This window comes from Pongo abelii, chromosome 1 (assembly GCF_028885655.2).
Source record: "Pongo abelii isolate AG06213 chromosome 1, NHGRI_mPonAbe1-v2.0_pri, whole genome shotgun sequence".
NCBI lineage: Eukaryota > Metazoa > Chordata > Mammalia > Primates > Hominidae > Pongo > Pongo abelii.
The window spans coordinates 37,347,702-37,360,709 of record NC_071985.2 but is presented as its reverse complement, the minus strand read 5'-3'; the positions used below and the strand labels follow the sequence as shown (position 1 = coordinate 37,360,709).

Genomic DNA, 13,008 nt, shown 5'->3' with positions numbered 1-13,008 from the left:
TCCTCCCTGAATTTAGGGTCCACCTTCCCATTAAAATAAGATTGCTAAAGGTGGAATTCTTGTGTTAATGACTATACCATTTTTTAAAATTTGTGATGAAAAGTATCTTGCTTTTAACTATATACTTTTAGTGTGCCATTAATTATTCTTAGTATTAGAAGCCAAGTCACCAAAAAAGTTACATATTGACCAAATGTGAGTTGTAATAACAACGTTTAGCCATTATTGACTCCTAGCATAATTGTTCTAAGGACCTACTTGGATTATCTCATTTAATTATGAAAACAACTGAAACTGAAGGTCAAGGAAGTTAGACTTGCTTAAAATCTCATAGCTATGAAGTTGTAGAACCAGAGTCTATAACTGAACCCTTGCAGTCTGATTCTAGAACACATGCTCAGAACCACTCTGCAGCACTGCCTTCTTTAGAACCTAACAGAGCAGGCTAGGTGCGGTGGCTCACGCCTGTAATCCCAGCACTTTGGGAGGCCGAGTGGGTGGATCACGAGGTTGGGAGATCGAGACCATCCTGGCTAACATGGTGAAACCCCATCTCTACTAAAAATACAAAAAAATTAGCCAGGCGTGGTGGCACACGCCTGTAGTCCCAGCTACTTGGGAGGCTGAGGCAGGAGAATGGCGTGAACCTGGAAGGCGGAGCTTGCAGTGAGTGGAGATCGCGCCACTGCACTCCAGCCTGAGTGACAGATCAAAACTGTCTCAAAAAAAAAAAAAAAAGGAACCTAGCAGAGCAAGGCTAAAGTTCAGGTTAAGATCGGAGTAAGAGTTATGCCTAGATTACTCCATTTCTGGGTGATGCTAGGGTTACTCTGAAGAGCACTACGAAGCAACAACCTGACATGGGTGCCAAAGGCTGGCACACTGACCATTCGACTCTCTAAGCCAGCTTCCAGCCACAGATTTGCTGCTTCTAATCACATTGCCATCTTGAAATTCATGTTCGCCTGCTTTCCCAAGCTTCTAATTGCCACGCCAACCTTTCATTGCTGTCCTGGGCTGCTTATCTTCACTTCTGGCCCTGGTTTGTAAACCCCCCCAGTTAATACATTAATTGGAAGGGTTTAAGTGCTAAGACACAGCCTCTTTTCCCCTGCCCTACTTTTCCCAGCTGGCACCTGCTTCATTGCTTACCGCTCTTTCCCTGTGTTTTAGCCAGAGATCTCATAGCACTGTTGAAACCAATAGTCCTCAGTCTTGGCTATGCATCATAGCTACTTGGGGAGCTTTTCAAGTCCGTGTATCCCCAGTGATTGATTCAATGGGACTGGGGTGGAGGCCAAGTACCTGTATTTTTACAAAGCTCCAAGTAGGTCTGTTATGTAGCCAGGATTGAGAACCTCTGGTTTAGGCATTATTGAGTGATAAAGTTGATTATCCTAAAGAGAAGGAAACCTTACCTATTCTGTCTCAGTTGCTTGCTGCAGTCTCACAAGTCAGCAGGATAATTATAGAGTCAATTTTCTGATCCCTAGAACCTCACCTGTATCCTTGTCAGCAGTAATGAAACTTAACAAACATTGTTTAATAATTCCTTACTAGGCACTATAGGGGCACTGAGCCTAAAGATGAGTAAACCATTATTAGCTACCCTCTAGGCTCACAGTCTAGTCTAGGAGGCAGATTCAAAAACTATAGCATACAGCCATTAGCTGTGTAAACAAGGGGCTCTGAGAACCTACTTCCCTGGTGAGAGGAGAGCTCTGTGGGAGAAGAGGAAAGAAGTTGTGAATTCTTCACAACGGAGTTAACATTGTCATCAGAGCCTTGAAACATGAGAAGAATTTCTGCCTGGCAAAAGAGGAGCTGACTTGGCAAGAAAACCACATGAACAAAGAAATGTGACAGTACACAGCTTGTTCAGGAAGCAACTAGTAGTGTCCTGTAACGTGATCCTGGAATAGCACAGTACATGATAAGACTGAAAGGCAGGCTGAGGCCAGATGGCAAACTCTCATATAGAAAGAAGCTGGCTGGGCATTGGTGGCTCACGCCTGTAATCCCAATACTTTGGGAGGCCGAGGTGGGCGCATCACCTGAGGTCAGGAGTTCGGGACTAGCCTTGCCAACATAGCAAAACCCCATCTCTACTAAAAATACAAAATTAGCTGGGCGTGGTGGCACACACCTGTAATCCTACTCAGGAGGCTAAGGCAGGAGAATTGTTTGAATCCAGGAGGCGAAGGTTGCAGTGAGCCAAGATCATGCCACTGCACTCCAGCCTGGGCGACAAGGCAAGACTCTGTCTCAAAAAATAAAGAAGCTGCAAACTGTTAGTAGACTCCATATAATTCTTTGAAGGAACTGACTTCAGGAAGCATTTAGGGCAATAACTCAGTCTATGCTACCATGTCATCAAATCTTATATATTGCTTAAGGTCAATAAGGAGTTGGTCCACTTAAGTAGATGAAGTACTAAAGAAAATGGCATGCCATATTTAAATGTGTAGGCCCATATAATGGCATGCTATGCACCTGTTAAAAATAATGCAGTGCATCTATGTGTACTTACATGAAGAGACGTAAAAATAAAAAAGCAAATTGCAGACCATGTACATATATATATATATAGTATAATCCATTTGTATTTTGGGGTTTTTTAAGGTATGATACATATATACCTTTGTATGTGCTAAGTAGGCACAGAGAAAATTGTGGAATGCACAAGAATGTAAAAGTGAAATGAAAAAGTTGAAAAGAGGATCCTGTTTCTACCCTCTTCCCCTCTGTACTGGTTGAATTTTTTTACCATTAACTTTCATACTGTTATAATCTAGTTACTGTTTAAAAAACACATACACACACACTTAAATTTGACCCAGCGTTTGCTAACCTTCAAAGCTAACAAAATTTCTTCGACCCCCATGGACCACTTCCTCTTTCACCATGACATCCTGAAGGAAGAGGAAATGCCCCAACTTTCCAACACATCAATTTCATACCAGCCTTATCAGTAAATACTTCCAGTGTGTGCCATGTAAGTTTCAGAAACCTAGATACCTGGTTTGTCCCTGTCCCAGCTCTTCCTACTTCCCCAATCCTGCCTTGTTAATCGGCATATTATAGGACTCATAAAATTTTAGGACTTTCTGCCCTAAATGTACACTTTGACCCACTTAAATGGAACAGATGACTGTGGCAGCTGTGCAGTGACTTGACCTGCACCGAAGAGTGCAGCAAATGAAAACTTCCTTTTCTGCTGAAAAAATAGCTGTTATCAAGCTCTAGAGCATTAGTGTGAGAACCATAACCAGAGGCTTCATGAATAGGTCCCTGTTACTAAGTCCTTTTCATGGCACCTTATGACAAAATGGGGTTTTTCAGTAATGATCCTTATTAAAAGAGCAGTATCATTTTGGCTGGTTCTAAACATATGGTTGATGAGAAAAGTTTAGGCAAAAGTCAATTTGTAGAATTTCTCTCTCAAGGCAAGATTGCTTTAGGAGTGAAAAGCACAGGGTAAAAAAAGGACAGGATAATTAACTGACTAAAGTGAGTACTTGCCAATCTTTATTTATGCTAAAAGAGAGATTGCATTTTTATATCAGCCCCTCCTAAATTCAGCTGGATATAAATGCAATTAGGTAATTAAACTGAATTAAAAATTATAGTTAACAATTCAAAGGCTTTGTGACTGAGAAATAAATAAATGCCCTTGTTATTTGAAGACAGGAATGCTATTTCATCAATCTAGAAAGCTCAGAAGGAAATTGAGAAAGTGTTGTCTGTGGTAGGGCCTGAGAGGGAAGAAGCATGAAGTTCATAAAAATTTGCCTGAAGTACTTGCCATTGTATGTAAACAAAGGGACAGGTACACATAGAGAAGTCCTATTTATTAAGTTTGATTTGATTTACAGAGAGCAAGCACTGAGATTCTGAATGTTTTTTGCCTTGTGGAAAATAGTAGTCATTTGTAAAATAAAGTGGGAAGCCATGTGAGGCCTGATAACCTTAACAAGTAATTGATTGAATGGCTTCTTGTGAAAAGAAAAACTATCTCCTTTAACAGATATAGAATCTGAGTCCAAGGAGATAAAGGGTTATGCCCAAGTCACATAGTAAGTGATTGTGCCAGGTTTTAGATCTGTGCGTTCCTGTTTGAGAGCCCCTGTGCAGTGCCTTTCTGCCCTAGCATTGCTCAAGAGTTTATATAAGAATGCTAATGGCAGCGTTAAATATGTTGTAGAATACCTATACCTTAGAATACATTGTAGCTATTAAAAATGATAAGATAAATCTGTATTAATGTGGGAAATGTTCACAATATATTAAGAAGCAGGTTATTCCTAATTTTAAAATGGACAAAGGGCCTGAATAGACATTTCTCAAAAGAAGACATACAAATGTCCAACAGGTATATGAAAAACTGCTCAACATCACCAATCATCAGGGAAATGTAAATCAAAACCACAATGAGATATCCCCTCACACCTGTTAGGATAGCTTTTATCAAAATGACAAAAGGTAACAAGTATTGGTAAGGATGTGGAGAAAAGGGAACCCTTGTACACTGGTGGGAATGTAAATTAGTATAGCCATTATGGAAAACAGAATGGCAGCTTCTCAAAAAATTAAAAATAGAACTACCATATGATCCAGCAATTTCACTTTTGGGTATATATCAAAAAAAAATGATAGCAGTATGTGGAAGCGATACCTGCACTCCAATGTTCACTGCAGCACTGTTCGCGATAGCCAAGATACGGAATCACCTAAGTATTCATCAACAGATAAAGACAATATGATGTATATACACAATGGACTACTATTCAACCTTGAAAAAGAAGAAAGTTAATGTCATTTACAACAACAGGGATGAACCTGAAAGACATTATGCTAGGAGAAATAAGCCAGACAGAGAAAGACAAATACTGCATGATCTCACTTACTTGTGGAATCTTAAAAAGTTGAACTCATAGGAGCAGAGAGTAGAATAACGTACTATGTACTTGAAAATTGCTGAGTAGATTTTAAATGTTCTCACCACAAAAATATATGAAGTGATGTTAATTGGCTTGATTTAATCATTCTACAATGTATGCATGTATCAAAACATCACATTATAGCCAATAATTTTGTATCCTTTGCCCACCGATTTGCCTGAAGATGACCATGGAACCCAATTCTAGTGAAAGAAATGTAAGCAAACATTTCATTTCTAGGGCAACTTCCAGAAAACCTTTTGATTTTCTGACAAAGAAAGACTAAGTTGGAAGTACCCAAAGCCCATTTACTCATCTTTCTTCTTTCTACCTGGTACATGAAATTTATGCTTGGAGGTATAGCAGCCACATTGCAATTAGGAGGTGACAAATGTTATAACAAAACAAAATTCTGGAAATGATGGAGCAGAAAGGGAGAAAAATCCCAGGTCTCTGACAGCACTGGGTCTGGACTTCTACCTTTGGACTTCATATGGGAGAAAATAATACCCACTAGTTCAACCCTCTGTAGTCTGCCTTCTCTTTGCCACTAAATGCATTCCTAACATATACTCTTGGAATTTCCCAGGTGTTCAAGAACTTACTATGAACCTTTTCCTATCCACCATTCCTTGAAGCACTTGAGCAACCATGGCCTTGTATCCAGAAAAAAAGATAATTAAAGATTTCTAAAAAAAAAAAAAAATAAATAAATAAATAAATTTACTTGAGATAAAAGATTATGAAATAGTATATATATAGTGATCTCTCCTTTTTTTTTTAAATTTCAATAGTTTTGGGGGAACCGGTGATGTTTGATTACATGGATAGGTACTTTAGTGGTGATTTCTGAAATTTTGGTGCACCCATCACCCAAGTGGTGTACGCTATAACCAATGTGTAGTCTTTTATCCCTTACCTCCCTCCCACCTTGAGTCCCCAAAGTCCATTGTATCATTCTTATGCCTTTGCGTCCTCATAGCTTAGCTCCCACTTATAAGTGAGAACATATGATGTTTGGTTCCATTCTTGAGCTACTTCACTTAGAATAATGGTCTCCAGGCCAGGCGCAGTGGCTCATGCCTGTAATCCTAGCACTTTGGGAGGCCAAGGCGGGTGGATCACCTGAGGTCAGGAATTCAAGACCAGCCTGGCCAACATAGTGAAGCCCCCTCTCTACTAAAAATACAAAACTTAGGCGTGGTGATGCATGCCTGTAGTCCCAGCTACTTGGGAGGCTGAGGCAGGAGAATTGCTTGAACCTGGGAGATGGAGGTTGAGATTGCAGCAAGCCAAGATCGTGCCACTGCACTCCAGCCTGGGTAACAGAACGAGACTTCATCTAAAAAAAAAAAAAGATAATGGTCTCCACCTCCATCCTGGTTCCTACAAATGCCATTATTTCAATTCCATTTTATGGCTAAGTAGTATTCCATGATATATATATACACCACGTTTTCTTTATCCACTTGTTGATTGAAGGGCATTTGGGCTGGTTCCACATTTTTGCAGTTGCAAATTATGTTGCTATAAACATGCATGTGCAAGTGTCTTTTTCATATAATAACTTTTTTTTCCTCTGGGTAGATACCCAGTAGTGGGATTGCTGGATCAAATAGTAGATCTACTTTTAGTTCTTTACAGACTCTCTGTACTGTTTTCCATAGTGGTTGTACTAGTTTACATTCCCACCAGCAGTGTAAAAGTGTTCCCTTTCCACCACATCCCCCCCAATTATGGCCATTCTTGCAGGAGTAAGGTGGTATTGCATTGCGGTTTTGATTTACATTTCCCTGATTATTAGTGATGTTGAGCATTTTTTCATAAGTTTGATGGCCCTGTGTATATCTTTTTTTTGAGAATTGTCTATTCATGTCCTTAGCCCACTTTTTGATGGGATTATTTGTTTTTTTCCTTGCTGATTTTAAAACCGGAAAAGTTCCCTTGTCCCCCTTGAAGGGCGTGCGATGAGGGTGTGGCTCCCTTCTTCAGTGCCCCGCTGTTCAAACCTCTACAGGAGCATACAGATGGGCAGGCTGTGGGGCTCCGACCCCACAGCAGTGTCTGGGGGTGAATGTTTACAGCTCCTGAAGCCCCAGTGGGCGTGTGTTACAGTTGTGCTCTTTTAGTTTTGCTGTCTATAGGCGGCTTGTGTTAACCAGCTCTATTAGACCCCTGCCTTATTGCAAGGACAGAGAGCTTTCTGTATCCTGGGGTTCTTGCTTTGGTGTACCGGAAGAATCATATCACATGTGGGCTTTGAGAATTTGAGTGCAAGATTCCACTGAGCAGAAGTAGCTCTCTGCAGATGGGGGAGCCAGAAGGGAAATGGTTTTCCCCTGGATTTGGGCCCTTGGCGGCCCCAGTTCTCCTCCGACTGCCCCGACCAAACTCTGCATCATTCCACTGGTTGATGCCCTCGTGGCCTGCCTGCCTGCCGATGCCTGTCAGTGTGCTCTTCTGCCAGCGTGCTCCTCAACGTCTGCTCGACAACCAGCCACTTGTGTCTTTCTCTGCCGATGTGTTCTTCACAACATCCAGCCACCATGTGTTCCTGCTAGGGTCTTGGGGGATTTTATAGGCACAGGATCGGGGCGTGGCAGGCCAAGGTGGTCTTGGGAAATGCAACATTTGGGCAGGAAATGCCTGTCCTCACCTAGGTCTGTGGGGATGGAGCCCTAGACAGGGATCACACCTTCTTCTACCCAACACTTCCCTTCCCCCATTCCGTATCATTTAAGGAGACCGTGCTCTTCCCTTCCCAGCACTCCCATATCAATTTGTTTGAGTTCCTCGTAGATTCTGGATAATAGTCCTTTGTCGGTTGCATAGATTGTGAAGACTTTCTCCCACTCTGTGGGTTCTTTGTTTACTTTGCTGATTATTTCTTTTGCTGTGCAGAAGCTTTTTAGTTTAATTAAGTCCCATCTATTTATCTTTGTTTTTCTTGCATTTGCTTTTGGGTTCTTGGTCAAGAACTCTTTGCCTAGGCCATGTCTAGAAGAGTTTTTCCCATGTTATCTTCTAGAGTTTTTATGGTTTCAGGTCTTAGACTAAGTCTTTGGTCCATCTGGAGTTGATTTTTGTATAAGGTGAGAGATGAGGATCCAGTTTCATTCTCCTACATGTGGCTTGCCAGTTATCCCAGCTCTGTGTGTTGAATAGGGTGTCCTTTCCCCACCTTATGTTTTTGTTTGCTTTGTTGAAGATTATTTGTCTGTAAGTATTTAGTTTTATTTCTGGTTTCTCTGTTCTATTCTGTTGGTCTATGTGCCTATTTTTATACCAGTACCATGCTGTTTGAGTGACTATAGCCTTGTAGTGTAGTTTGAAGTCAGGTAATGTGATGCCTCCAGATTTGTTCTTTTTGCTTAGTCTTGCTTTGGCTATGTGGGCTGTTTTTTGGTTCCATATGACTTTTCAGATTGTTTTTTCTAGTTCTGTGAAGAACGATGATGGTATTTTGATGGGAATTGCATTGAATTTGTAGATTGCTTTTAGCAGTATAGTTATTTTCACAGCATTGATTCTACCCATCCTTGAGTGTAGGTTGTGTTTTTCCATTTGTTTGTGTCATCTGATTTCTTTCAGCAGTGTTTCCTAGTTTTCCTTGTAGAGGTCTTTTACTTCCTTAGTTAGGTGTATTCCTAGGTTTTGCAGCTATTGTAAAAGGGGTTGAGTTTTTTATTTGATTCGCAGCTTGTTTGCTGTTGCAGTATAGCAGTACTACTGATTTATGTACATTGATTTTGTATCCTGAAACCTAACAGAATTCATTTATCAGATCTAGGAGCTTTTTGGATGAGTTTTTAGGGTTTTCTAGGTATACAATCATATCATTTGCTAACAGTGACAGTTTGACTTCCTCTTTACCAATTTGGATGCCTTTTATTTCTCCTTTTTGACTGGCTGTGGCTGGCTAGGGCTTCCACTACTGTGTTGAATAGAAGTGGTAAAAGTGGGCATCCTTGTCTTTTTCCAGTTCTCATGGGGAATGCTTTCAACTTTTCCCCCTTCAGTATAACGTTGGCTGTGGGTTTGTCATGGATGGCTTTTATTACCTTAAAGTATGTTCCTTCTATGCTGATTTTGCTGAGGGTTTTCATCATAAAGGGATGCTGGATTTTGTCAAATGTTTTTTCTGCTTCTATTGAAGTGATCATGTGTTTTTGTTTTTCTCTTAGACAGAGTTTCGCTCTTGTTGCCCAGGCTGGGGTGCAGTGGCACGATCTCAGCTCACTGCAACCTCCACCACCCAGGTTCAAGGGATTCTCCTGCCTCAGCCTCCCAAGTGGCTGAGATACCACGTCTGGCTAATTTTTGTATTTTTAGATGGGGTTTCACCATGTTGGCCAGGCTGGTCTCAAACTCCTGACCTCAAGTGATCTGCCCTCCTCGGCCTCCCAAAGTGCTGGAATTACAGGCATGAGCCACCGTACCCAGCCTGATTTTTGCTTTTAATTCTGTTTATATGGTGTATCACATGTATTGATTTGTGTACATTAAACTATCCCTGCATCCCTGGTTTGAAATCCATTTGATCATGGTAGATTATCTTTTTGATATACTGTTGGATTTGGTTAGCTATTATTTTGTTGAGGATTTTTGCATCTATGTTCATCAGGGATATTGGTCTGTAGTTTTCTTTTTTGTCATGTCCTTTCCTGGTTTTGGTATTAGAGTGATACTGGCTTCATAGGGTGATTTAGGGAGGATTCCCTCTTTCTCTTTTGGAATGGTTTCAGTAAGATTGGTACCAGTTCTTTGAATGTCTGATAGAATTCAGCAGTGAATCCATCTGGTCCTGGACTTTTTCTTCTTGGCAACTTTTTTATTACCATTTCAATCTCAGTACTTGTTATTGTTCTGTTCAGAGTTCCTGTTTCCTCTTGGTTTAATCTAGGAGGGTTGTATGTTTCCAGGAATTTATCCATCTCCTCTAGGTTTTCTAGTTTGTGAGCATAAATGTGTTCATAGTATCCTTGAATGATCTTTTGTATTTCTGTGGTATTCGTTGTTAATATTTCCTGTTTCATTTCTAATTGAACTTATTTGGATCTTCGCTCTTCTTTTCTTGGTTAATCTCACTAATGGGCTATCAATTTTGTTTATCTTTTCAAAGAACCAGCTTTTTGTTTCATTTATCTTTTGTATTTTGTTGTTGTTGTTTCAGTTTTATTAAGTTCTACTCTGATCTTTGTTATATCTTTCCTCCTCCTGGGTTTGGGTTGGTTTGTTCTTGTTTCTCTAGTTCTTGAGGTGTGACCTTAGATTGTCAATTTGTGCTCTTTCAGACTTTTTGATGTAGGCACTTAATTCTGTGAACTTTCCTCTTAGCACTGCTTTTGCTGTATCTTAGAGGTTTTGTTAGGTTATGTCACTTTTTTAATTCAGTTCAAAGAAGTTTTTAATTTCCAGCTTGATTTTGATTTCATTATTGACCCAAAGATCATTCAGGAGCAGATTATTTAATGTTGCATGGTTCTAAGAATTCCCTTTGGAGTTGATTTCCAATTTTATTCCACTGTGGTCTGAGAGAGTACTTGATATAATTTTGATTTTCTTAAATTTATTGAGACTTGTTTTGTGGCCTATCATATGGTCTCTATCTTGGAGAATGTTCCATGAATGTTCTGATGAATAGAATGTCTATTCTGTAGTTCTTGAGTAGAATGTTCTGTAAATACCTGTTAAGTCCATTTGTTCTAGGGTATAAGTCCATTGTTTCTGTGTTGACTTACTGTATTGAAGTCCCCCACTATGAGATGAGATTCTGTTTTGGTGTATTTCAAGGTTTTGCTCTAAGATTTAGAACTCCTTTTAGCAGTTTTTGTAAACTATGCTGGCTTGGTAGTGGCAAATTCTCTCAGCGTTTGAAAAAGACTTTCATCTTTTCTTCATTTATGAGGCTTAGTTTCACTGGATACAAAATTCTTGGCTGATAATTATTTTGTCAGCTAATAATTATTTAATAAGGCTAAAGATAAGACCTTTATCCCTTCTAGCTTGTAGGGTATCTACTGTTAATCTGATAGGTTTTTCCTTTACAGGTTACCTGATGCTTTTGCCTCCCAGCTCTTAAGATTTTTTCCTTCATCTTGACTTTAGATAACTTGATGACTGGGTGCCTAGGTGATGATCTTTTTGTGATGAATTTCCTGGGTGTTCTTTGAGCTTCTTGTATTTGAATGTCTAGATCTCGAGCAAGGCCAGAGAAGTTTTTATTCTTTTGCCTTTGTCTTTGTTGGATTGGGTTAATTCAAGAGCCTTGTCTTTGAGCTCCGAAATTCTTTCTTCTACTTGTTTGGTTCTATTGTTAAAACTTTCCAGTGCATTTTGCATTTCTCTAAATGTGTCTTTCATTTCCAGAAGTCATGATCGTTTTTTATTTATGATATCTATTTCTCTGGAGATTTTTTTCATCTACATCCTGTTTTGTTTTGTTTTTAAATTTAAGTTGGTTTTCACCTTTCTCTGGTGCCTCCTTGAGTAGCTTAATAATTGACCTTCTAAATTCTTTTCTGGCAATTCAAAGATTTATTATTGGTTTGGATCCATTGCTGGTGAGCTAGTGTAATCTTTTAGGGGTGGTTATAGAACCTTGTTTTGTCATATTACCAGAATTGTTTTTCTGGTTCCTTCTCGTTTGGGTGGACTATGTCAGAAGAAAGATCTGGGACTCAATGTGTGCTGTTTAAATTCTTTTGTCCCACAGAGTGATCCCTTGGTGTGGTGCTCTCCCCTTTCCCTAGGGGTGGGGCTTTCTGAGAGCTGGATTGCAGTGATTGTTATCGCTCTTCTGGGTCGAGCCACCCAGCAGAGCTACTGGGTTCTAGGCTGGTACTGGAGAGTGTCTGCTAAGAGTCCTGTGATGTGATCTGTCTTCAGGTCTGTATGCCACGGATACCAGCACCTGCTCTGATGGAGGTGGTAGGAAGGGAGTGAAGTGGACTGTGTGAGAGTACTTGGTTGTAGTTTTATTTGGTGTACTGGTTGTCTTGAATGCTAGTTATACTAGCACTGAAGTTATTACATGGACAGACTCAGGACTTCTGGTTGGCCAAGATGTTACAGGCAGTAGAATTAGCTATTATTTTCTCCTTTCTTGGAGCAGGGTTGTTCTGTTGAATTGCTGTAATGGCTTGAATTGTTTGGCCTCCAGCCAGGAGGTGGCGCTTTCAAGACAGTATCAACTGCAGTAGTATAGCGGGGGATATTAGCTTGCCCTGCGGTTGCCTGGATAGGTTTTCGGGTTTCTCAGGCAATGGGCAGGGCCCCACGAGTTTATGTCTTTTGTTTGTCTTTTGCTTACGGCTACCAGGGCGGTTAGGGAAAGATCATCTGGTGGGGGCAGGGATAGTGTGTCTGAGCTCAGACTCCTTGGGCAGGGCTTGCTGTGGCCTCTGGGCGATGGGAGTGGTGGTTAACAGGCCAATGGAGTTATGTTCTAAGGGAGATTATGGCTGCCTCTGCTGCTTCATACACATCACCAGGGAAATAGGGGAAAGCCGGCAGTGACAGGCCACAGCCAGCAAGGCCAGTCTCACTCCTGCCGTGCTTCCCCAACAGCCAACAAAACCAAATTTATATCCGTGCCTCCAGTGCACAGGGTGGAGATCTTGCCCTAGACTACAAACCTCCGTGCCAAGAAAGCAAGCAGGGCTTTTAGGCCTTGTCCATCTGCCTGCCACAGCTTCTGTGCTCATATCTGCACTTACTGTTTGTCCCACCCCCTACAGATTCTGCCCAGGAAAATTCACGCTCAGTTGAAATCATTACAAAGTTCAGCTGAAAGTCTCCTTCTCCCTATGGTCCTTCCCCAGTTCCATTGGCTGCCCTCGCCAAAGATCCCTGTGAGATAGTCAGAAATGGTTTCCCTGGGGACCAGGAGTGCCTACAGGGCTCTTCCTGCTGTTTCTTCTACTTTTATATTTTGTTTGGCCTTCTAAATTCATTTCAGTTATCCTTCTCCCATGATCTGGATTTTCAGGTTCCCTAGTGAGGATGTGTGCAGAAATGGACTTTACCCCTCTCACACTGTTTTTTGTTTGTTTGTTTGTTTTGAAAT

At 40.8% G+C, this 13,008-nt stretch overlaps 1 protein-coding gene across 1 annotated transcript in view; it reads left to right on the top strand.

Annotated features, from left to right (window-relative positions):
* Positions 1–13,008, top strand: part of DTL (denticleless E3 ubiquitin protein ligase homolog) — a 69,320-nt gene that overhangs the window by 50,722 nt on the left and 5,590 nt on the right. The window lies entirely within an intron of this gene.